Here is a 24,331-nt window from a genome sequence, read left to right as displayed (position 1 = left end):
CCCCTTTCCATTTCTCTTTGGACCTGACACTGCTCCTGACCCCTGCTCAGCCTTTGCTTTGAAGTGCTTTTTCTGCTCTCTGCTTTCCCACCGGATTGAGTTAACCCTCCTCCTTTCCCCACTCCATCAGTTGGCTTCAATAAGCGCGAGGAACTCACTGGAACCTCCTCTTTTGTGTTATCAGCATGCCTTCACTTCTCATAAAATCCTACCCACCTTCCACATAAAACAGTTTGGCAAAAGATGACTGCTTCCAAGGCCTGGAATCACTGCTAAATTCCACACGGGAGCACAGCTAGTTGCCCCAGACAAGCCTGTCAAAAAGGTCTTGTGCTTGACCCAAACAACTTCACAGCAATGTCTAAAAACAAGCAGCCACCTTCTTGCCCCTCCCCAGGATGATGGCATTCAAGTGTATTTTTGCCACGTGCTGCAAACAGCATTACCTCTGCAACTTTGTTCCTGCCCTACTGCAAATGTAATGGAAAACACCCACAAATTTGGCTTAAGTACAGATGACTGATTTGATTCAGTCTCCTTGGTGCTGCAGCTCCTAACTGATGGATGTTCAGGTCAAAGCAAGAAATGGCATCAGCACAAAGAACGGTTCAGCTCTTACTTATTACAAACTCCTGTAAGCTTTCCAGGTCTATAAATATTCACGTTATTCCCACAGAGGGGAAGAAAGAGGATGATTTGTATCCTTCTAGCTTGTTCTGTTAACACATTCCCATTTTTCAGTGTTTTCCAATTGGATAAATACCATGACGAACAGGAAACCCTTGTGAGAGAGAATACATTTTAGAGTAAATTGCAGTGGTGCGTAGTTTATAAATATTTGCAATGGAATGGGGAAATATCTCTATTGATCACATTATTGTGTGCTGAGTAGAGAGAGGAGCAGTCTTTAAGACATGAATAGAATTTCCACTATAGGAAAAAAACCTGCAGAATTTGTGTATGTTATATAAACACATAGACAAAACTACTTTAAAGTAGAAAATATCATTTTAATTACAATAGTAAAGCTTGATTTATTTTCTACACCCCTTTTGCCAGAAAGTTAAACATCTCACAAAAATCTGAGTCATATTGCCTGAGGATCAAAACCAGAGAAAACTCAAAGCTTGCTAAAACATTATAACCTCTTAACCGCTCCATTAGTGAGAGCTGATGATAACATTTAAATAAGAATGTAAAAACATTATTTTGCTCAAAAATTACATTACAAAGATAAACAATAAGAGCTTGGGAATACCCTGGTTAACACAGCAGGCTGAAGGACTTATACAGATCTTCCCTCCTCTCCCCTAAGTATTTTTCATTGCTGCTTACTAGATTATTAATTATTTTTGAAAGGATTATTGTAGCTACAAATTCCAACTCAGGCTCCTTCACTCGCCACTTGAGAATACTGCAGAGGAGCACATTTCCACACGTGTGTGGGAGCAGCATGGGGACACTGAGGCACAGCATTCCAGCACAGCTCCAGGGGTGTGAGTGATCCCCTCCCTGACATCTCAGCACAGCTTAATTCCCCTGTGCCACACTGATGCAGCTGTACAGCAGCAACCTTTCCCTGCTCCTCCTCTTTTTTACCTTGGGCATTTTAAGGCAAACTGTACCTGTGAGCCTTCAAACCCCTTTCACCCAACACAATGGTGCTTCTTACATCTGCTTATTTTCCAGCTTCCATCAGCATCGTGCAATTAGAGGATCTCTGACATGAGTCATTAAAACCCCTCCCCATGAAGCTGTGCAAAACAAAAACCAGCCAAGAAAAGACACTGGGAATGGTGTATGTGGAGTGTGCAGCTCCTCACTTCAGAGCTACCAGCCTGCCTAGGTGCAGTGACTTCTCACATATTAATAATAAAAAATAAATTAATAATAATAATAAGACAGTGGAAATGGTATATGTGGAGTGCACAGCCCCTCACTTCACAGCTACCAGCCTTTTTAGGTACAGTGACTTCCATTATAATAATAGTAATATTAATAATGCACATTGAGTGCCCATTAAGCTGTTTTGCTGGCAAGTAACTTAACCAAATGGAAAATAAGTTGGGAATAACCTACTTTGGTGTCCCCACGGTCCCTGTGAAAATCAAGGTGGCCAAGGTCACTTGTGTGGTTTTCCTTACACTGCCAGTGCCAATCCTCTGCTCGAGGGCAGCAGTAGCCCTGGGTAGCCCTCAGCAGAGCCTTCTCCTTTCAGGTGTCTCAAGGATTTTGGCAAGGTGAATGCTGATGGTTATGGAGCTGGCTAACAGCCATCACTCATTTTGCTCTGGCCATTAAGCAGCCTGGAGGCAACCAGCATGGATCCAGAGCTGCTGCACATGTTTACCTTGCCTGGGGGAGAACAAGGTAGGGGAAGGAAGAGCTGGCAGAACCCATGTCTTGCCTCTGCACACAAATATCCTCTTCCCACCTCCCATTCCAGATTCTTACATTCACTGCATTACATCCTTGGTGGCTCAGCCGTGCAGAAAACATCAGCATGTCTCCCCACAGCCCACAGGACAGGAGCAGCCATGTCCTCACTGGTGAGTTCAGGGCATCAGATGAAGCAGGAAACCTGCAGCCCTGCCAAGCCTGAAGGGATCTGTGACAGGCCTGCTCTCTGAGCCCTTCCACCCCAGCACGAGAGAAATGGCTTTCGAGAACAACAACCATTATGTACATTCTGTACCATGTTAAAGAGGGAAAATAGCAACAGGGACAAGAAAAGCTTGGGTAGTGAAGGATGTTCCAGCAGAGGTGATTAATGGTGTTGAAAGAAACCCCCACTGTTGTTTCAAATTTCTCTCCAATTAGCCACGAAGCTACTCCCTCCTTTTTCCTTTTGTTTTATCTTTTTTTTTCCCCTTTTTTTCTTTTACCTGTGTTTGATTTAGAATCAAGGTCCATGATTTGTGTTATGACAGCAGAAAGAAAGGATCTGTGCACTGTATGCATGGGGATTTAAAGCATTACCTTTGATGGCTCATTAGCTGCATGTGGCTACATGCAACACTGCTCGACTGAGATATATTGCCCAGGATTTAATTCCAGAATAATTTCAAAGGCATTAAATCGAATGCTTGCCCTTTTCACCATGGTATTTAAATGGTACTTTGTATGCCAAGCTTAAAAAAAGAGCATAGGAAGCACAGATGCAGTGCTGCTGGAGCATGTATTGAACTTTGTTAAAGTGTTAAACATTTATTGGATTTTTTTTTAAACAAGATAGTTTAAAACCAGTTGTTACTACAATTAACTTTCTCTGCCATGAGAGAAAAAGGACATTTTTTTCCCTTAACTAACAAACAGCTCTCAGAACTAGTGAACAATATCTCATTTGTTCAGCAAGACTTAAAGATGAGAACAGTCTCAGGCTGGAAAAAAGAGATGTGCACATTTCTGTGCTGACCGAGTAAAACAAACCAGACAAAGCTTCTCCCACAGCAGAGAGGAGATCAAACCCCAGAGCTGAGCTGAAGGTCAGGAGTCCCAGAGCTCTCCAGGCACAGCCCCAACCAGTTAGTCCTGCTGGAAGGCTGCTCCAGTACCCTCTGGAGAAGCAGTTCTGAGCTCTCAGCTTACAGCCTGGCAGGGACACCCAGGGATGGGGTTTGCCTCTGGTGCACCAAGCAACCCTCCAAAACACTCTGCACTTATTTACTGTTGATCTGCAACCTCTGTCAAGAGAGAGCCCTCTATATTCTCATTTTTCTCCCATTTGCCTCATCCCTGCAGATTCAGGGATGCTACTGATAAAACACAAAGTTTACTTTATCCAGTTTACAGCTGAACTTTCACTCTGAGATGAAGCAAACCCAAAGCAGTTACCCTGAACTCACAGTGGGATTTCCATCTGCCCAACTCCCCTTGCCTATAGTGTGCCACACTTGAGAGCAGTTAGTCCTGCAGGGGCAGATGCCCAACACTGTGCCCTCCCATTCCATCCCTTTTCCTTCCTACCAGCCCCTGTCAGCATCCCTGCATCACAAACACATCCAAACTCCAACATTTCATACCAGAGGTGATAAACAACACAGCTATTTGCATGATTTTCTTTCATGTGTGGCCACAGTTGGCTGGAGCTGGTGGTTCTGTTAGAGCCTGAAGGACAGTGGGTATGACCAGAATTTGCATCTGGATTTGAAATTTAACACCATTTGGGAAACACAGGCAATTACCTAGAACTGTGTTTCCATGCAGCAACACCCAGGACTCTGCAGCAGTGTTACACCACAACTCAGCTTCAGCTGGAAGCCACATTTGACTGCCCCAAACACAGGACTTCTGAGCAACCACCACCACAAAAAGATGCAGGAGGCACAAGAATTTGTTTGCATTTCTGAGCCCATTTGAGAGCTCATCATCTTGCTTTAAGTCCCCTTATAAAAGAGCATTAACAAAGACACCAAATTCCTTCATGTGCCTGAAAATATGCGTGTGCACACACAGAGATCCTCTCCACTTCTGCCCTGCCTACCAAAGGAGGAGCAGATCAGTCCAAACACATGGGCTGCATCTGGCCTGGGCTCTCTGGAGGCTGTGCAGTGGGGACAGCACAGGCAGGCAGAGGAAAGATTGCCCTAAGTGCTCTTTCTGGCCCAATTCCAGCACATATATAATTTAATTGGGAATGCTGCGTTACCCTTAGCCACTGTATAGCAATAGTTATCTTGGTTATTTAGTAACTAATGAGAGCTTTTTACAATTAAACAATTTTTTCATGCATGAGGGTCTGGAAAGAGACCTTACATTGCACAGAAAGGTCCCAGCTTGCCACAGATGAACAGAACTGAGGCTGGTCCCCTGTGGATGGAGGTTGGTTTGATTTTCTGTGGGGATTCAAGATAACATACCTAACTTTCCATGTACCCAAATACCACAGCATAGGCATTTCCCCACTTCCACCTTAACCATGGGATGTTTTTACTCCAACACCACTTCCAGGTAGACCCTGTGGTACAGAATGGCCCTGCAGGGTTTTTGCAAGATCTGCTATTTTCTGCGTTTAAGTGAAACTTCAGCTTCAAATACACAGGATGTGAAGCTCTGCTTTTACACGATTTCATGGCACGTTGAGGAATGAAGTACTGGTGTTTGAGGCAAGTGATTTACTGACATGGGGTTATCCAGAGGTTTAATTTGTCATGCATCTCACCCACATGCTTTGTTTCCCTCTTCACTCTCTCTTTCTCAGAGGCAGCATGCTGCACACCGCTGGCAGTGAAAGGGCCTCTCTTCAAACAACAGCAATTAATTTTTCTCAGCTTCTCTCCAGCCAGATATCAGTGTTTCCTCAGGATCTGCAAAGCCTCTTTAAGACCTTGTCGGAAGCATAGAAGCCTTCTTTTTTCCTACTGCTCAGTTAAACAGCCTCTGCATTCACAGATTACCCAGACTGATCAATCTCATTCCCTCCCTCTTGATAAAATATTGGGTGTCAGAGTGTTTTAATCCAACAGCCTGCCAGCCACAGTCCCATTCATCTGCTAGCATGGAGGCAGAGCAGGTTCAAAGTGATGTCTGATCAGTGCCTTTCCTTTGGGAAGTTAGATTATTGCAGTGCTTACAAACTGAGTTTGGTTCTGCACCTCACACAGATACCACAGCTGGGAGTGGAAGAAGAGAAACCCAATGAAACCAGACTTTCAGCTGAAACAAGACCTCCAAATGGTTTTGTTTTCAAAGCAAATGAATCAACTTTAACGCACTTTGTCCAGCCCTGGATTCTTCTAGGGCTGTGCAAACACTTGACTGCAGGGAGATGGATTTTATCATAGCAACATCCAAGACAACAGTCAGTTCTGGCATTTCCATGTTCATTCTGACTTTCATCATGGTGTCTCCAACCATGGTGAGAAACATCACACATCCTCTGCTCCAGTAGCTGACAGTGCCTCTGTCACAAACACTGCTCATCAGAGAGGGGTGATTTTAAAGAATCAAAATTCCCAAAAGGAAGTATTTTTGCTCAGGGATGTTATCACATCACATCCTTCAAATAGCCAGAAGCTCCAGCTATTGCTCTTAAAAGTTATTTCTGATTGTGCAGAGGCTCCTGTTTCCCAGCTCAGCTACTCTGCATTTCAGGGGAGTCATTGGTAGGTTGGAAATCTGCAGAGAACTGCAGGCAGAAAGGACTGCTTATTTATTTTACAAGGATATGCTAGCAGTTAGGACAAGCTATCACATTGGAAATATGCAGTTGCATGCAATAATGTGAACTATAAAAAAGATTAATTAGCGATGCAAACCTAAAATAGATTAATTAAAGTACACTAAACCTGGCATCATTTCCTCCACAACCTGCTTGATTTTAATCTGACTTGCTCTATAAAAGTGTTTTTCTTTGGGTTTATGGCTTGCCCTTCCATGTCCTCCTCCAAAAGGTACCTTCACACAACTGCCCAAGAAGCACTGTCTACACCAGCAAGGACTGAGCCCTTTGTGGCAATATTTATTCAAAAGGGGGAAATAACAGCATAATTATTGATTTTGAGAGGAGCTTTCAGAACACACCAAGGGGATTAGCCTCAGCTCATCCTAATGCCTGAACTCATGTAGCTCCTTCAATTAACCCACCGAAGTAATTTAATGATGTGTTTGATGAATCCCTAAAGTAAACTCTGGGCACTTGCAATGTGCTCAGGCAAGATTATGGCAACAGAACACGTGCAGGAGATGCCACTGGCCCAACCCAAGAGAAAACCTCTACAGAGCCCAGAATCCTTTGCCCAATTACCTGTGATGATTATGATAATACCACAGTAACACCTCACATTTCCAGCTGAAGTGCAGAGCTGACATGTTAAATACCATAAAGATATGGAAAACCCAAGCCTGCCTGGCTGTCAGAGTGCCTGCTGCATCCTAGAGGAGAGGCAACTAGTGGGAAGAAGCCACCCCTTCCTTTCAACCCCAGAGGGCAATGGCTGGGCAGGTAAAGGATGAAACCTGCCCTGTGGCCTTCAGCCAGGGCTTTGCTTTCAACTTCAGCACAAACTGAAATGGGATCCAAGGTGAACAAAGGAATCTGAACACGAAGAGGAAAATAACAATTGCTCTCTGGAGTTGCAGCCTGCAAACCTGGATATGTACCATGTCTCTCAGATGAAGGGCATGACTTCCATGCCACTGTCACTCCAGGTACTCTTTTCACCTGAATCAATTATCTCAGGATGCTCTTTGTCTTGTATGCCCACTGGCCATTCTATGGACAAAGAGGTGGTGAAATTGGTTCCACACTCTTTATTAGAGAGTGACTTTCTCTGTATTCATTTGCACTTCATAACCTGTGGCTCTCTGCCACAGATTTGTGATAAGCATAGAAGCAGCTCTTCCTTATAGTTTAGCTTCTTTAATGTGAAATAGGGATTCAACAGCCCACTTGAGTTCCAAATCAAGCCAGAACATTTTTCTTTCAAAAGCAGTAAAGCAATTTTAAGCTATTCCCTTGGGGCAGTGGAAATATGAAATACACCAGAATCTCCTGCTTTAAAGTAGACTTGGGTTTTGTTGTTTTTTGGGTTTTTCTTGGTTTTTCTTTTACTGTGAGTGGTGTGACATATACCAGCCATCATTATACACCAATAAAAGGGAAACTCAATTTTCTGTCACAATGAAGATGACCAATAAAATTTTAAACGTGGACAACACCCATACAATTCCACAAAACCTGAGCAGAATCATAAAGCTCTCTTTAAAAGCACACAGACTCTCATAGAGGGGGTTCCATAGGCATATAAATTATCCAGATTTACTGTAGAAGGTATATGCTGCACATCATGACACTCTCTTCAACACTGCCTGAGCTACCCCTGTTAACAGCCATGGGGCTGCTCTGCAGTAGCACCAGCTTGCTGGGCAACAGAAACACCAAATTTTCAGCACAGACTGCATCACACCAAGAGAATACTTATAGTTAACCATTTTGCAAAGCATGCAGAAGATATACACCATTAGTATGGGCAATCCAAGGATTTCTCTTCCCAGTTTTCCTCCTCCCTACTGTTTGAGGTTATTGGGACTCTCCAGTGCTGGAAACTTGAAGGTCCACTTCAGAGTATGACACACATTTGCCTCACAGCAACAGCACCAAGGGAAATTTTAGGGTATTGTGCAATGCTTATGCTGTAATCATCAGAAAATGAAAGTGCTCTTTTTTTTGTTTTTTTAAACCCACTTTTAATTCCACCGCTGTTGGAAATAAAGCTACAAGAAACAAAAAAGCTACTTCAAATATCAAAGGCAAGACCACAACTGAGGCTAGTACATTCTTTAACTTGAGGTCTTTCTGTAGGTAACAAAACAGGTTTTTCCTGGTAATGACAGAAAATCTGATAGAAATCAGTACTGTGGTCATCTTTGGACATTGGCAGCACTTCAAGTAGCCATGAGAAAGATCAGTCTGGATTTCAGGACAGCAAGAGGCTGGAGCAGGCAGCACTGAGCAGTCTCCAGCCAAACCTTGGACTGACACAGGCAGCACTTGCTGTTTCTGGCTGCTGACATGACTGAAGTGTTGCTTATCTGCTTGAACTCATATTGACTCATGCTGTTCTCACAATAATGGAGCAAAACTGCATCATTGACAGGATGCTGATCCATTTGAAATGACAAATCACAGACTGGAGAATAATGAAATCTGGGAAGTTCAGAAATCCTTATCTTCCATGCATCAAGCAATCCAGAACCATAACTCCTTAATGCTACTCCTACCTAATGTCATCTTTTCTTGCCAGGGAAGATAAAAAAAAAGTGAATTCAAGGGTTTATGCTGTAAGTCACTATTGAAACCTTCACATTCACTCATTTTACATCTCTTGGGATTGAATTTTCAGCAATAGACCTGGTATTGGGTAAAACTGAAAATTAATGATGGAAAAATATTCAAGAACACATGCAAGAGGAAATCACATGCATCATAAATAGATTTTCAAGAGGAAGACTTAATCAGAGAAGCAGAGTAGAACACAAGAACACCCAGAAACTACTTCTCCAAACACATAAGGGTGAAGTAAAGCATGTGGTTTGCTGAATTTAGCTCCCCTTGGCACAGCTGCAAGCCACAGATGTGAGGTGACAGGAAGATGCAAAAGTTACCCAATTTAAGGACTCCCCTGGAACTGATACATGTCATTACTGAGACAGATTGTGGTTCTAAGTCCAGCTCTGTCAGTGCCACAGGGATGTCAGCATCCAGGTCATTCAGAACAATACCCTGGCAGAAAACAGTCTCACGTACAGGATGAAGCAAGTGGTCAGAAGCAGTAGCAACCACTGGTGAAAGATTATAAGTGAAAAATCAGGAAAAGTCCTTTTTATAGATTTGTACACCATTAGGGAGAAAAGGAAAATAAGATACCGAAGATTGCTGATAACTTAAAACCTGAAGAGTCAATGTTTAATTTATCTGTGCCTGTGACTCTCGAGAGTACCATAAAGAAAAATCCTGCTGAAAATTCAAAATATGCCTTCTCAACAGAATGAAAAACAAAAATGCAAGGCTGATGCAAAGTATTTGCAGGAAAAAGAGACAAAATGCAAACCTCCCAAATCGGAAAGAGCATTGCCCCTCCGGAACCTCCTCCTGAGCAGAGTTATTAGTTATAACTCTCATGGAGTCCTTACACAATTTCCCAGTGTATGCATGAATGCAAATAGGTCCAGAGGGTGCAGGAACAAAGGCCATCATCCTAGCCCCAGTGATGCCAGGGCATGGATGACGTGTGTGTGCCATTCCCGCTGCCTGCCTTGGGAAGGCTGGCATTGTATGGAACAAGAATTCCCAGCATGGGCTTCACAGGGCAGCACTGAGGAGCTGCAAATGTGCTTTACTGCCCAGGACAAAGTACTCTTGGTAAAGCACAGCTGAAATGGGAGGAAGTTTCAATCAAAGCATGGGAAAGAAGAGCTGTGCTGTGCTGGGAGGCTGGGATGCATTGAATGGAAAAGGCAGGGGGAATAACGAACAGCTAAATCAGCAGAAACAAGAGGATGAATTCAGGTCCTGCAGGCAGAGTTTCACCAGTGAGATAAGGCAAAATGATGGGGTTTGTTTTAACTTATTTGGGCTCCAACCAGAGAACTGTAACTCTAAAGCCTTCGCCAACATGGAATAAGTTTGAGCTTATTGAGCCTCTCACTAAAAGACAAAAGACCCCAAAACAAAACAAAGGAAAAACCACACCAGAGGAGACCCAGGCACTCAAGCAGAACTTCTCATGATAATGAATAGAGTGTTCAGCACAGAGGGTAAGTTGCCAAAGGAGGTTATCAAAACCAATGGATACAGACAACTTTAAATACACATCTGGACACTGTTACGACAAGCAGTTTGCAGCACACAGGGATAAAGTTTTAATGAAATATTCTTAACAAGAGAAACTTGCTATGCCTAGTCAGTAAAGGCCACAATTCCTTGTTTTTGCAAGCAATACATCACTGAGGCCAAAAGCTTCCCTCTAGGAAACCCTAGGCTAAGGAGGTGCTGGCAGAGAATCAGGCAGGGACTGCCTGCTGCTGTTGCTGCTGCTCCCTTTGGCATCAGGGAGAGTCAACTATTTTTTCCCTTTATTAAAGAGGTATTTATTCACCCTGAGAGGTCTGTTTCTCTCAGACAAGGCGTTAGCACCAGCTGAGCTCACAGGAAGGAGCCAGAGTAAAGTGCACCTTTACATTTTTGTTCTGACACCAGCTCACACACCCAGGGAAGGGGATTAAGTGAAAAGAGAAAGAGATCTTATCAGAAATGCAGGATGAAGGGAACTACTGAGCAACACCAACATGTCAGTGTGCAACAGCTCTTCCCACACCCATGCAGAGTCCAGAGATCTCAAACCATTTGATCTGGCAGTCAGAAGCAAAGCTATCCCAAGACCACTTGAGGACCTAAGAAAACACCTGGTTTTATCCAAACGCAGGAGATGCATTCTGAAGTCACAGGGTGTAATGCATTCAGAGTGATCAAGCATTAATTTGGGTCAGTTCCTCACCTGCTTTGAATTAACCTTAGTGAGAGCTGCAGCTCCCAGGCCAAGGCTGGATCAAACCCACAGCTCAGAGCACAGCTGCTGTGATCCAGGTCTGAATTCCACAGGCACTCCCCACAGTCAGGAGGGGTGAGGCAGGGGAAGCCCAACAGCCTGCTCAGCCCTTTCAGGAGGATGCATGAAGGGTTGCAGCTTTTCCCAAGGATTCTTGGGCTGCTTATGGGTTGCCTCTGTCAAATTTTGCAGTAAAAAGCCACATCTCTCTTCCAGATCTTCCCACCAGTACCCACAGATTATTTTGGGCATGATGGAGACTGTCTTGAACCTATCAGGCTGCATGAGCATCCCCCTGCACTTCTAGGGTTTTTTTTTCTTAAATGAACAATTGGGAAATAACAGTTCTGTGCTTATTATAAATCACACATCACCATTTCTCACAGAGAGCCACTATGAATCACAACCCCCTCTTCCAGAGGGCAAAGAGCAGAGCAGCACTCCAAACCACACAAAATGACCACAGATCCCAATATACCTAAGAACTTCAGAAGAAAATTTACATTCACATGAATATTTTTCACTTAAGGCAGTGAAAATCCATATGCCCTGTCTGTGGGTGTCCCAGAGAACAGGACACATCAACAGCTGGACTATTCTTTGAGGGAAATACTAGAGGGCATTTCTCATTTCAGACACATTCCTGTAAATAAAACAGACTACTGTACAGCATCTCCATCCAAAGCAAGCCTGAGAGCCAGGACTGCTCAGGCTCAGAATGTGAGTGAAGTCCTTGGAAGGGATCTGGAAAATGCCACTGCTGACAGCAGAGAGGAGGGAGGGGAGGCAGAGGAAGCTGATTTTAAATCACAGAAAGAGCAGACTATGTGTAGACTTCATCATGCTGTGACAGAAGAAAGTGAGGGGCACTGGTGTTCAATCTTCATCATTGTTAAATCCTGGTTTACCTCTCAAATGTGTGCTTGCCCTGAGCAAACCTTGGCTCAGCTTCCACTGTCTGCTGCACACATGAAAGTCTGGAGGCAGTCGTGGGGCACTCCTAGTCCTACTTATTGCACATTTATTGGAGGTAACAATCTTTTCCCTCCACTTTAGAGCACTGTTGCCCTTCCACAGATATCTTCTAGCTGGAAGGTGACTTCCACAGTCTCAGCTGAAGTTAGTGAGTCTTAAAAGAACATTTCCTTATTAAAATCACCAGAGTTTTATCCCTGTGGCTTTCAATAATCAGTCCAGAATATATTCCAGGCCCTAATGCTACCCTTCTTCATCCTGTTGAGCATCATTCTTCCTTTGCAATTGAAATCCTTCTTCCACACAGGAGCAGCAGAGGCAGAGAGGAATCCCCCCACCTTCAGCCACCTAAATGCCAGTCATTTAGTGTGAAATGGCAATCTATGCCCCTGCTCCAGTCAGCCACTGCAAAGAGAGAGATTTTCAGCACATGGGTTTATAAAAGACAATGAATCCCACTATGGAAAAGCCTCTTTCTTTCATTTCTTACAGAAGATGTGAGTAGCTTCCCACTGCAGTACACACAGTAAAACATTCAGACATCTATTTCCACATCTACCAAAGTTCAGCACTCACTCTAATGTGGAGCCCTACAAACAAACATGTAAATCATTTTCCCAGCATAAACCCCCCAAAGGCCAAGTGCTCCAGTTTATTCCAGAAGAACAGTTTGTAAATTATCCAATTAGATCAGTACAAGTTTTACAAAAAAGCCCTGAGTCATCTGCAAAGAAAATGCAGACCAGTGTCGTCAAGAAAGTTGCAAAAGTTTTTGGACAAGAACATAGTCTCAGTACCAGGGAACAAATTCTTTGTTTGACTTACAACAGACTCTTTTTCATGAATTCCCATAAAGTGACCAGTAGAATTGGTTTGACCTCAAAAATGGAGCTTTGCCATGCAGATGTAAGTTAATTTAAAAAAAAAAAAAAAAAGTCAAAAGAAGCACTGAGAACAGACATCCACAAAGCATTTGCAGCAATATGAAAACCACATGGTGCCAAGCAAAAATATGATATACAAGTGACACAAAAGCAGTGCACAGAAAAAGAGGAAGCCTGGATAATTCTGACACTGCACTTCAAGCTGATACTGCTCCACACGTGTCAGGAGGTCTGTGCAGTGAAAGATGACCATTTTAAAGCCAGTGAAGCTCTCCAGCTTCCCCATCCTTCCTCTAGCAACTCCATAGACAGGCCTGCTCAACCTTTGCATTATTTCCTTCACTCACAGGAGCCTAGAAAACACTCTTTCAGTAAGAGTTGGCATTTAGTCTGCAGCTGGGACAGAACGGAAGAAACTTCACTCTTAGATGCTCCTGTTGTGCAAATGTTTAATAGCTTCCATTTGCACCATGATGATTGCCTGACATAAAATGAAAGAAAAAAACTGGTATCCGAGGTTTCAGATTGGGAATTTAAATTCGTGGTTGCTGTGGGTGTTCACTTTCCTGAGAGGAGATTTACATAGCTAAGTTTGGCATGTCTGCAAAACGTTTGCAGGATTACCAGAACAGCCTGCAGGATGCCCTACAGCAGCTCAGCATTCCTCCAGAGCAGGGAATCAGGCTCAGCCTAGCTTCTGCCTGGACAGCCTAGGTCCAAAAAATGGTTTAAAGTTATGCCTTACAAACACTGTTCTAGGTAAGCTGTAGGGCTTTGCCTTCCTGCTCAGAGCCAGAGTATGTCACCTACCCTGCCTTCAACATCTGAACCAGCAACCATTTTTCCCCTGCTGCTTTCTATTTATTTTGCCATATTTATGCAATTCCTCTGAAATTAAACATGCACTATTTATTTTCTGCAATACCTGCAGCATGACTTAGGAGTTATTACAAATACCAAAGAAAAAAATTATGTCTAAGGTAACCTATGCAGAAATCTTGGATATGGCATTCTATTTATTCATTCTCACTAGGAACTAACTAAAAATAAAACTGCAGTGAGGCTGCAAAAAAGCAAATTTAAAATGCTCAACACAAGAGTAAATTTAGGTAACGCACTGCCATCAAGTATTTTTTTTGGGGGGGGTTGTGTTTTTAAGTTTAAAACAACTTCAAGCATGATTTAGCATTAAAGTATTTCCAAAATAACAGTATGAGATAAAGACTAACTAAAATGTGTTAGGAACAAACACTGAGTTTTTATGTAATTGCTCAGCATAACAGCTTCTTGCTTAAATGCCCACTGGTGCTCCTTACCAGCACCAGTCCATAACCCCAAATATTGAGGTATCAGAACTCATTCAGACTCAGTTCTTTCCCCAGTTTGGATCCCATTTCTGGGTTGCAAATGTCTGCACTGATCTTTTTCCAAGGCATGTGTCTCCCACAGATGCCATCAGCCTCAGCAAGCTCGAAACTCCTTTCCCTCTCAGGAGCATCCACATTTCTCCACAGGACAAATTCTGAAATTTGCTTCTGCTTAATGCCCTGCTTTTGTCAATATTTCTTTTCTAGGTCTATCGACTGACAGTTGGGTTTATTCCCTTTATAGTCAGGAATCAGAGTTTTTTTACATACAGCCTCATTTATTAGGATTCCTGTGGATGAATATGCAGAAAATGTGTAGTCTTGTAGGTATTCAGCCATCAGGATGATACTGTTTGGGAGTAGCCCTAACCTGTTCATGATTCAACCACTCTTCTGCAATTAGAAGCAAGGTTTTAATGAAAGAAAAGTAAGAAAAGACTACGTCCCTTCTCTTTCAAAGTACTAAGAATGCACAGGCATTAAAATTACTACATAACTTAATTTCTAGCAGAAATAGTTCTCTTTCAAAGGCAGCAGATGAATATCTGACAGCAAGCAAATCATATTCTCAAAACTGCTAAACAATTGCATTTCCCCCCTCTGTAAGTGTCAAATTACCAACTTTTACAGATCTTACAGCCTGAAACACACTGAAACATAGACACACATCACTGCAACAGGACAAAAGCCAGCGTGGGCTGGGTACAATTACAGGGCGTCTCCTAAGAGCACAGTTCACCTCAGGATAAAGTGTTCAACCCAGCCTGTTTCGTGCTTAAGCCTTTTGAGACAGCCAAGGCAAAATTTCATCTCAGAAGAGCAGAGACTGCAGTCGTAATAAAAGGTGACACAGAGATAATCACAGGCTGCAGATACCCCACAGTGATTTGGTGCACTGTCACAGCAAGGACCCCCAGTCCATCCCAGCAATATTTGTGGAACTGTGTGCTCTCAGACAGATCACAAATACCTGAAGTTTTGGGGTTTTTTCAGATGAGTGGAAAAGGCTAGGTTTGTTCTCAGCTGCTTTCCCTACCCTGCCACAGCTCTGCCTGTGTTTCTTGTCCTTGGGGTATTTAGCAGTGACAAAGTCACTGAGACGCCCTTCTGTTCAGCAGATAAAACAAGCTTTCTACCTGACTTCAGTGATTATTGCCTTGCCTTCCAAAGATGTCATGTCATCTGCATTCCCCGAGGAACAGAGCGTGGGTGAGGTACCTAATCCCCACTCGCAGAAAGAAGCATTGCAAATACCTTTCACTCTGCAAAAACTTAGGATGTAGCAGCTAATTTAGCACACAGCATTGCAAATACTTAGGAACAGCTCCCCAGACCCACCTCTTCCACTCCAAATAAATGTTTCACTCCAAACTCCTGACAGAGCTGGAACAGAAGTCAAGGATCAATAAACCTCAGCTGGGGATTTCATGGAAGATAACAGGCATAGAAGAGCATAGATTTGTCTGATAAGATCTTGCTACAAAGCCTTACAGCAGAAAAAGTTTGATAGATTCTAGTTACAGGAGAGGAGATAGGTTTCTGTATGGGACCTTCTGAAGTGTGGGAATGAACAAAGCATATCAGCTTGACCATGCTATTAGAATGAGCATCCATAACAAAATAATCAAGGTTTTACTTCAAAACCACTGCTTTGAAGCAAATACAGCAAAAAAGTTCCCACTTTTGAGTGAGAAACAAACAAAAGAGAAGTAAAATATTTGTGTTGAAAGCGTTGGGTACAATATTGCAACAGAAATAAAAATATTTGAATTTTAGATTGCAAACATCCTAATTCTGGGGACAAAAAGAGAGACAAACTAATTTTCAAAGAACACCACAACTGATGACTGAAGTCTCCATTGCAAAGAATCATAAAGCTCCAAAATGCACTCAGCCACAAGTACCCAGCCATGCTCATTTCTATTTGTCAAATATAGTCTGGATTTCACTGTGGTTCTCAAGTTTCTGCCAAGGTTTATACAAAACCCAAACCTCAAATGTAATGAAAGAAGGCTGAAAGAAGAGATCTGGCAACAGCCTTTCAGGTTTTATTCAAGTAGGGCTTTAATTATGGAGGAAAGTGGACCTGGACATCTGTCAGCACTTTAATATAGTGTCTTCAAGTGTGACCACATTGTTTAACTCCTTCAAATCAAATTGAAATGTTTATTTTCTAATATCACTCAAAGGATTTAAACAGAATTGCAATTTTTTTTCTGGACATATATATCAAGGAACAGATTAATCAGAAATAAAATCTAATCCAAACCAATTCAAGGTCAATTCCCTCTTGAAGTTTGGCTTCTTCTAAACAAAGAAATTGAGATCTTACTTTAACAGCTCTCTTCTTAAATGCCTTTCCCCCTTGTGTCCCTGTAGACCTTTCCCAGGTCCAACTATTTATAAATTTGCCCTTTTAAGCACTTTGAAGTTTGCCTCTTACAGTATTTGGAACCAATGCAGTGGTTTCTGCAATTTCTACTTGAGCTGGAGTCATTGGCTTGATGTTGCAAAGGCTGAAGTGCCTTGCACAAGACAACCTCTTAAATTACAGAGAAGCCCAAAGACTCTATGGACATTAGGAGAAAATCTTCCAAAGCCTTCACTTACTGAATGCAGGAGGAAATGTGTGCATGGAAGACTGGAAGGGGAGAAAATAGAGCCTGTAACTAATACTGTTCGTCTTCCCATACTCAAACAAAAATGTTCAGCTACTGTAACCTGGAAAACAAGAAACTAGAACTCAAATTCAGTAAATCTGATGTTTGGAAAACAGCTTGGCTGAGCAGCAGAACTCTTCCTCTTGGTAGATATTTCATACCACAGCGGTGGCACCTTAAGCAGCCTCACCAGTGCCTGCTCTTGGTGGCTTGCCTAAAACTTGGGTGCTTCTCTAATGAATCCAATCTAGGCTTTCTGTTCCTATATCATATATCTTCCTGAAGACATTTCCATGCACCTTTGGTGCCCATCCTCTAAAGTATTCTCCTGTTCTTCAGCTCATGACTGGCACACCTTCAGTCTTCAATCAATGTGTTCTTCCCACTGAATTGGTCACATGCCCTATGTCTGAGGTGAGCTGTACCTTAATTATTTAATTTGTAATTGTTTCTTTTCTATAAAGTTATTATCCAACTCTTCTCTGATCCATTCTCCTTCAGGGCAAAGAAAAAAATTTGAAGGTGAATTCCCAGTGAAATTAATTTTCAACATCCTTGGCATTTCTATAATTGATTGCAGTTTTAATGAGAGCTCTTTTGCCAGTGAATGGGTTAGGAGATCCTCAGGTTTCCTGATAATACATTTTATTAACAGGACCAGGCAAATGAGGAATGGAGTCCCTTTTACTCATCTAATAATGCCCAGGACATTCAAATTGGATTCTTTCCCCCTCTAGCACTTGCTGCCTGGTCCCCTGCTTTCCTCACACCACATAGGGGCTGTGATAATGCAAGATGGGGGGAAGAACCTGTTTGCACCACCTGGCAGGCTCAAATGAGACTGTTTCCATGGTTTTTTGCCACCCTAGCTTTTTTGTATGAAATAGGTTGTGTTTTCTCTCTTTGGCACCTCAGGGGGACACTGCAGCCAGCAATGTTCCCTCCAACATTCAATTATCCAAGTCAGTGATGCAAAGCCTCACCTGTGTTTTCTTTGTAAAACAAACCTCCTGCTGGATTAGATCAACAAATCCAAGGGATGGCACAGCTCCTCCTTCAGCTAAGATTCAGCCCATTATTATGGACCAATAAGCAAAGTTGGAGGTACATTCATGGCATTGCATTGTTGGTGCCATCAGGCTCTGAACCTTCAGATGAGACAAAATGATGCTCAAAACAGCTAGACCCCCCATTTATATTGTCATCTTGTGCTAAATTTTTCAAACTATCAGCATTTTGTCCATTAAGAATGCTCCAATATAGGCAACCAGAGCATGAAGGGGTTGTTCAGTAGTTGAAGAACCAGCCTAGGACATGGATGATCTCAGAGGAGTCAGTCAGGAGAGTGGTACTTTCTATGTAATCAGAAGATGCAACGACCCTAAGGGTTTCTTCATCCCAAACTCCAGAAAAGAACTCCTGGTCACATCCTCCAACTAGAGCACATCAACTCAGGGCAGCTGCTGCTTGGAAGAAGAGCAGGAGAGCACAGTGGCAGAGAACCCACAGCTGATTCTTCTCAAAGATTAAACCAGAGCCACTGAGTACAAAATTTCCTTTTTATGCTGTCATTTCTAACCATGGCCATGGTTTCTTGTCACAGGGTTCACTTTGAGCAGATTGCATTTGTAACCTGGTCAGGGCAGTGCTTTCCTGGAGCAATACAGGTTGACCTCCAAGTGCCATTCTGGGGGACGTGCAAAGTTGTGTGATTGATGAGACTTCAGCAGAGTTTATTGTCTGAAGAGCCCTATCTGGCGCATGTGGTTCAAATACACAACATAAAAACACTTGTTAGTACCTGACTTCTGTCTTCTGTAGTACTTTTGTTCCTTTATTAACTCTACAGACTGACACTGAGTGGTCTTTACAACACTTGTGTCAGGGAAGAAAGTGACCCCTGGAGCCAATAACACAATGGGAAATTCAAAAGATTTATTCCAAGCAAAAATATAAGTGCCCAGCCTGGGAATAAAAACCCTGAAGCTCCTGCCCTCTAATGGATGTTATGCATCTGTATAAGGATTATTGGAAATATTTAATAAACTGTTATAGAATGTCATGTTACTTTCAGATGTATGCATTTAATTATTCATCACTGTGTTTCAGTCTGACAAACAGTTTTAGTTTCCACTGCACAAAATCTACAAACATGGGAGTTGCTATAACAAGAAAAACACACCATTTTCTACATGCTTGCTTCTTTACAGGGAAAAAGTAGTTCTGGTGTTTAGCACCAGCCTGATCTACACTGTAACAATCAGACCTGCAAACTGACTCTAAAACCACATTGCATTGCTCAGTACTTTATTTTTAATGTACCGATGTGTCAAATTGAAGCATTTTTTTGGAGCAGTTCAAGAGATTACTTTTAATGGAGATGTTAATCACAGGCAGCATTTTACACTGATTGATGGAACAGCAAGACAATTTTGTGTTCTTCACTTAATTATCTGAAAGTCTCCAAAAGCAATTCTTGCATCACGAAACACACTTGGAATCACTGCTTTATCTGTACAAATCACCAGGAAAAATGTTACTGCATCCACTCTCCAAGGAGGCAAAAAAGCAGACTAAAGTGTTCTCTAAATAATGAAGCGGAACCAGCAGAATTGAGAGACTGGCAGGGCAGATGTTTCTCAGCACTGTTAGTGCAGCCAACAGGCTGCAGATTTCCCAGCCACCCTGGTCCTTCAGCTGCTTTCAGCAGCTTCACACTCACATTCCATTAAAGGGGGACAGTTAATTCTGTGAACTGTGCTGCTCTGAACATCACGGAAAACAAAAATAACCAACAGAAACACAACCAGCTTCTAACTGAATGCCTTTCCCTTCTTGAACGTAACTTGTACCAGTGACAGAAATTCTGCAGTGCATAATGGCAAGTCTTGCTCTGCTGAAACTTCCTGCAAAACCACGTAGCAAAGCCAAAGCTGATGTTAGTCCTATCTTTGCAAAAATCACTAGAGCTGAACGGGAGGATAAAACAAGGTGGAATTTGATTAGAACCACACACATTTTCATGAACAAATCTTGCTTAAATTTATATGAGCAACAACCCAGCAACTGCAGCCACGGAAGCATGTGGCTCTGGTGGCACATGTAGTGAGATTTATGCAGAAAGCTGCCCATGACTGAACAGGCTTGTCACGAGAGGCACAACCTCAACATATTCAAGACCTACAGTATGTGTAACATTACACCCCGATTTGTTTTCTGAGCAGAGACATATTCTCCATGGGATAATCCAGTCCTGCAATTTAATTCTCTTAAAAACATATGCAAGGCACATTTAGGAGGATTTCAACTCCCCGTGCAATAATAAGGATCGTATCCCTTTCCCAACCAGAGTATAGCATGCACACATGCTACTAAAACTTTACCATTAAATTACTTGCACCACATCTAATGACTCCATCTAAAAGCCATTCCTAGAGGCTACAAAAAAAAAAAAAAAATCTCAGTAGTACTCACAGGCCAGGAAGTACCTCAGATGAATGGTTCTTCTGCTGCAGCAGTTTAGAGCTGTTGACTACTGAGCACCACTCCCTCCTGGGATGAATCCTGTCTAGGAAAAGCAAGCCCTTATCACCAATCCTGGTGGCTTTACTTCATTACTCTGAAAAACAGGTTTTCTGGCAGCAAACAGTCCTTATCTGTGCAGACTGTTAAGGGTGAAGAACCATTTACTTCTTGCAACATAGCTGGATATGTCTGTTTAGAAGTATAAACCAACTTCAGGGACCCAGTAAGAGGTTGTAGGAGGACCCAGAGACTCTCAGAGTTGGCTGGAGTGACAGCAGATTTCCTTCTTCATCAGTGGCTGGCTGTTCTGCCTCTACTTCTAATGCAATGCAGTGGAAAGAACTAGAGCAGAACCCAGATTCAGATCCCTCAGAGCAGCCAAGAATTCCACAACTTCTTTTAAACTGAAGAACTCCTCTAACCCTTCTATCTCAATAACAAAAAGTGCCACAGATAATTTTTTTTAAGAATTGAGGTATTCTAAAGCTCCTGCTTAAGTAAAGAACAATAAGAACAAAGATGCCAACACATTATGATGTCTAAATATTGAATTCTTAGATTGTATCCCAAGTATAGTCCTGGGTAGAGTTACATACAATGTGTTTACCAAATTAAAATGGAATAATTTCAAGTAGCCATTACAATTTCATTGCCATTTGTCATCCCAAAGGCAGAGTGATAGATGGAACTGTTGCAACAGCAAATTTGGGGCAGCAAGAACTTCAGTCTGGTTGGGAAGACTAATTTTTTTTATTTTTGTTTTCTCTGGCTGACAAGCCTTTATTCAGGATATCTGCCTTGAAGAACAGTTCTTCATCAATCTAAAACCAGTGTTAGAAAGACACAGGGCACAGGTTGTATGGGACAGTCACAAGGAGTTGCACTTCTCTCACAGCTTAGCCAGGGCTCTTCCAAGGCTGCAAGGAGACAACCAGAAGGAGTATCTGGAATGATTTTGCCCTGAAGTTCCCCAAGCCCTCTTCCCCAACAGGTGAATAGGAAAGCAGGAGCATTTAGAACCAGGGTTATGCTTTGCACAAGATGCTTCCATGGAACTTTAGCTGATACCTCATGGAGAGAGGACACAGGACCCTGGAAAGGAGACTTAATAGCAGAGCCACCTCCCTTACAACATCTGCCCTTGGTCAGTCTTTCAGCCAATGGAATTATGACCCTCAGGGCAAGTCTCAGGAGGGAAGCCACAAACCAGAGGGGGAATGAACTAGCAGCATTTTATAGTCGAGGTCACGCCTAAAAAATGCCACAATAAATAAAAATGGTAACAAAACCCGAAGTTTGGGTCAATGTGCCCTTGTTGCAAATAATCTGTGCTCCAGCGTGTCCTGTAATGTTGTTTGGATTCCTGGACGTGACTGCAACCAGAAACAGCCATGAACTGTCCTCCCTGCAGTCATGACATATCTCCTGATGTTCCAGAGATATCAGCTACAACCAAAGACAGGAAAATGGAATTAATACCAAAATCCACCCCCCTTGATAATTTGTTTTTCCACAAGTATGTTAAGTACATGAAATAAAAAACTCCTCAACAAAATTAATCCTTGTCTTTCTATGCTGAATGCAAAAAAACCCCACAAAATGAGTTTTCGCTGAAACAAGAGACATCCTTTCATTCGTCCATAACTTCATTTGATTTAAATTATAAACATAAAGGTAGCATGGCTATTTGGTTCCAGGAATCATATTTCAGTCTTGCGATGTTTTTTTCTGTGGACTAACATACCTTCTGACATCTCAAGAAGTAAATATACCATTAGTGTGATGTTGGGAAATACACTTACAAAATAACTCTCAAAAGGTCTCAGTAACAATACAGGAGCTGAAATGCTAACGATTTACAACAGCTCAGAAAATAACCTTTGGCATTTGGTCTGTAGAAGCCACAGCAGAGAAATGGCACCAGAGGAGCATTGTTAATTACTAAAAATAACAGAGTCCAACCTGGATAAAGACTGACTACTCCCCTGAGAGCAATCATTGAAGATAACAGACTTGTAGGCAAAAAAAGCATCCACTGTATCTGAAAGAGAAGCAACAACTCCCTGCTTTACTCGATCACAGCTCCTTTTCACCAAGGCATTGCCTTGACAGAAGGCAGTCATTTCTGGCATCAGCTATGAATGAACTAACTTGTTATCAGCAATTTTACAACTTCCTGTGCTTAGGAACAAAGTGTCTCAAAAAATGAATTGCTGTGCCTGTTCTCCCTCCTCAAAACTGCCACATGGGCTTAGCCAGCACAAGGAAAGCTGATGTGGGCAGCTTCATTTGGGAGAGAAACAGCACAGTTGGCAGTAGGGGTGAGAAGAACTTCAGAGGTGAAAACAGACCCCAGACCAAGAAGGGGGATGAAGGATCCTTCTCACCTCCTGAGTGCATCATCAGCAGAGCCAGAGAGGACTGATGATGATGCAGTCCCACAGCAACCAAACCTTGGGCTTCTTAGAATTGTTAAGGTTGGGAAAGACCTTTAAAATCAACAAGTCCAACCATCAAACACAAGCCCTACTTCAACACAAGTAGGAAATCAAGGTAACAGCAGGTCTCACACTGTTTCTCAGCTTAGGCAGCATCGTTTCCTGTGAGCCAGTACATTTATTCTGTGTAAACCAAAAAATCTTGGGGAAGCTCAACTTGGTTTTGGAAGCGGGTCCTGGGGGTAGGAAACAAGAGCAGATAGACACTGCTTGGAGCTGAAGAACATCTCTTAGCATGACTCGATCTGCACTGCCCAGGTTTTGCTATAAGCTGCAGAAACATCCATCAATTCAGTGCCCTATGAATATTTCCAGGAGAAAAGCCTTTAAACACAAACACCTGCTTTTTGGAACTGCAGTGGGCTTCCCACCCAAGATAGGGATTTCACCCTGGAAAGCAATGAACACACCTGACCTATATCCTAAAACAGTTTAATCTTTTTCTTGTAGGTTTCCCATGAAGTTCACTCAAGCAAGATTCCCTGAGCTGGAATCAGTGGAAAGATACAGCTAATAAGCTGCTTTTTACACCTCACTATTAGGTGCAGAGTGTAAGTTACCTTCATCAGGTGTGCATCTTAATACCAGGAGGAGAGCAAAAAACAGGAGAAGAGAGTTCTCCAAGGATATGGTGCTGCAGGACCCTGGATCAAAGTGCACTCTCTAAAGTCAGCTCTGGCTGGTAGAGACCAACCTATCTCACACTGCTCACAGCTCATCGATTTTACCAAAGCTCTCACAGCCAGAGGGCCTGAGGAACAGATGGCTCAAGTGCAATCTGCAGACCTGCAGCTGAGCAACACACAGTAGCTCTCAGCCCTGGTGTGATCCCTGCACATGGAAAAAATCACCCCTTGTTCCACTCGGTTTGTTCCAGCTCACTTTCACAGTGAGATGAGGCTGATCTCAAAGCAAATCAGCCATTTCTGCCTAAAGCTGGCAATCCTTTAAAAATCCAAATCCATGTTTTCTTCATAAAACAGATATCTCTCAGTTTCAGCAACAGCACATACAAAGAGCTCACAGAAGTCAGCCCAAAAACAGAGGGGAGGGAGCAGAAATTACATTTACAGAGCAGGAAGCAGACGCTTCTGCAAGGGTTCTGCTCAGCCACCGGAGCGCCTCGGGGAGGATTACACAAGAAATAAACTCTCTGCTCAAAGTATGTAAACTGATAAAACAGCCTTGCTTTGATGCTTGCTCTGCAAGAAGCATTTCAGCTGAATCAGTAACACTGCTTGTTCTTCACTGCAGTGACACTGCAGCGTCTGCAGAAATATATTCACATTTTAACTGTGGTGTTTATTCCAGAAAGCGCAAAGTTTGTGGTGCTTATATTCTGGAGATGCAATCTGTGAGGGAACATTGCTGCAA

At 42.6% G+C, this 24,331-nt stretch overlaps 1 long non-coding RNA gene across 4 annotated transcripts in view; it reads right to left on the bottom strand.

The window, feature by feature from the left end:
- The window catches only part of LOC146431575 (uncharacterized), a 115,212-nt gene that overhangs the window by 45,346 nt on the left and 45,535 nt on the right, over positions 1 to 24,331 (bottom strand). The window contains exon 1 of one of the 4 annotated variants that reach the window (XR_014854692.1): positions 20,409 to 20,528. The exons of the other annotated variants lie outside the window; for them this stretch is intronic. This is a non-coding gene — a long non-coding RNA (uncharacterized LOC146431575). Of the gene's footprint in view, positions 1 to 20,408; positions 20,529 to 24,331 lie in introns of those variants that run through there. 4 annotated transcript variants of the gene reach the window in all.

Source organism: Lichenostomus cassidix, chromosome 12 (assembly GCF_008360975.1).
Source record: "Lichenostomus cassidix isolate B80296 chromosome 12, HeHo_3.0, whole genome shotgun sequence".
Lineage (NCBI taxonomy): Eukaryota > Metazoa > Chordata > Aves > Passeriformes > Meliphagidae > Lichenostomus > Lichenostomus cassidix.
The sequence above is the reverse complement of the archived record's forward strand: the minus strand, read 5'-3'. Positions and strand labels throughout refer to the sequence as shown.